The sequence below is a fragment of the Myotis lucifugus genome, unplaced genomic scaffold (assembly GCF_000147115.1).
Source record: "Myotis lucifugus unplaced genomic scaffold, Myoluc2.0 scaffold_104, whole genome shotgun sequence".
Classification (NCBI taxonomy): domain Eukaryota; kingdom Metazoa; phylum Chordata; class Mammalia; order Chiroptera; family Vespertilionidae; genus Myotis; species Myotis lucifugus.
In genome coordinates, this window is record NW_005871152.1 from 2,924,986 (window position 1) to 2,927,420 (window position 2,435).

A 2,435-nucleotide genomic window follows, 5' to 3' on the forward strand; every position below is an offset into this window, starting at 1 on the left:
ATCTGAACCTAAAAGATGCTCAGGGGGGCTTTTAAAACATACTGATGCCTGGTCCTCATCCCCCAAGATTCTGACTGATTTAATGGAGTTGGATCTGGGTGTTGGGATTTTTCGGAGCTGCCCCGATGACTCTAATATAAAGTCAAAACTGAGAATCTCTGCCTTAGAGGTGCCACCACTCACCTGCCTGACCATTCATGTGTGGTTTTAATAAGCTTCCACATTCGTTGGCTCTATTCTCACTCTTACAGTTGCTTTCCTGAGAAAAAGTATCAAAGGACAGTCTTCCTGGAACTGGTGGGTCTCCAGTCAGTTAGTCAATGTGTCTCTCAGAACCAGTGTGGTTGTATAGCAGTGGAACCGTTGGTAGTGGAAAGAGGATTCTTTCACATTATCGCAGGAAAAGCATTTCAAGGATACAGGTATAGGAGGAGGGGTGGCATTGTGGCAAGATTTATTGGAGCAAAAACAAAGGAAGTGCTTAGGCCATGTCTCATCCACAACAAGGTGGTCTCACTGTGAAAGAAGTCCAGCCCCTGGGGCCTCAGGCCCACACTTGTCCTCACCAAGCCAGGAGGACCAGGGTCCAGAGATGCTGTGTCCTTGCCTGGGCGCTGGTATTGGAAGCTCCAGTCGTCTAGCTCAGTCTCTGTTTCCGGCTGGCTCAAGGCTGGCACTGTGCTTGGGCCTGCACTTGAGCCCCTGTGCCTGCTACAGAGAGAGAACGCATGAACTCTGGGCCTTTGTTAAACTTTGATTATATTATCTCTGACTTGGGAAAGAGCAGGCTTTCTTTCAAATTAACCAGTCTTTTCCCTGACTCTTTGCAGGCTTGTGCTGGGCCCTCCCCCTGCACCATCTTCGCTTCTACTGTGAATGTGCCCAGCAGAAGGCATTTCCCTTTGCTGGTTCCAGTAATGTACTGAATAGAGAGGTTATTCCCTAGGGAGATTGGAAAGCCACCAGCTTGAGGATTAAGTCCCTTTGGTGGAGGATGTGGCTGTCCCCTGAGGTGTCTGTGAAGTTGCCCCTTCCTACCAAGAGCTACTTACCTACTGTAACAGACCAAGGAGTTGGGATGCCAGGTGAAATCCTGCCTCCACCTAAGGTTGGAGGGAAGCTGATAAAATATTTCACATCTTGGCTGAAGCCTTGCCCTGTAAGCATGGGCTCCTTCCGGGTCTTGCCTTCTAGTCAACCTCAGAATTTACATTTGCAGCTTTAACAAACACTGACTGATGGAACACTTTTTGTGTTCCAGGCCCTGTGCTGAGGGCTTATTCATGTTATCTCACATTAGACTTTCTTTCTTTTTTTTTTTTTTTTTTACAACCCTTTACCTTTTCCTCTTAGGTCCTTGGAGACTTCATATAAACATCTTATCAGCTGGATTGTGGAAGAGGGATTAGCTTTATTGTTTGGGGCTTTCAAGAATAGTTAATACTTATTACTATTATCATCATTTATCTATCTATCTATTTATTTATTTTGACCACAAGAATTACAAATATATTTAAATCTCAGACCTGGGAAATGGACTATACACAGCCTTCTATGTTCTGATAGCACTGCACCTTTGGCTTATTTTCAGTGGTTGGTGGAACATGAATAGGAACCACACTGTTGCTTGGAGACATGTCATTTTCACGTCTGTCTGACATTTGCTTCTGAGAAACAATGCGGTGTATCTCTGTCAGAATTGTCTGAAAAGCAGCTTCTACATTGGTAGAGTCTAGAGCTGATGTCTCAAAGAATGACAAGCCATTTTTTTTCTGCAAAAGCTCTTGCTTCATCTGTAGGAACTGCCCTGAGATGACACAAATCACTCTTATGGCCCACAAGCATGATGACAATGTTACTATCAGCATGACCTCTCAGTTCTTTCAGCCGTCGCTCTGCATTTTCACATGTGAGATGTTTAGCGATGTCATCAACCAACAAGGCACCTACAGCTGATGTGATAGCTCGATATCACTCCTGCCCAGCCGTGTCCCGTATCTGTGTCTTTATTGTTTTTCCATCAACCCGGATGCTTCTTGTTGCAAACTCTACTCCAATGGTGCTCTTGCTTTCAAGATTAAACTCATTTCAAGTAAATCGAGACAGGAGATTACTCTTTCCAACACCAGAATCTCCGATAAGGACAACATTAAAGAGGCAGTTGTTGCGGGTGCCCATTGCGCGGCCGAGGAGTGAAGGGGCAGGAGCAGCGGTGGTATCAGTCACTATTATCATCATTTATTGAGCACTTACTAAATCCCAGGCATGAATTAAGAATTTTAGATTTTTGCCCTCCCAATTCATTTTCATACAACTCTAGAGATGTATCGTTCCCTTTTAGAGATAAGGAAATAGATGTTTAGAGACTTTAAATAAATGTTTAAAGGTCCTTTAACGGTCTTGCCAGGACTGGTGCTCAGATCTGTTTGTGTCTG

General features: G+C 44.4%; 1 pseudogene; it reads right to left on the minus strand.

Moving 5' to 3' along the window:
• Positions 1 to 1,486: 1,486 nt before the first annotated feature.
• On the minus strand, positions 1,487 to 2,178 carry LOC102425671 (annotated as a pseudogene).
• Between the last annotated feature and the right edge of the window lie 257 nt (positions 2,179 to 2,435).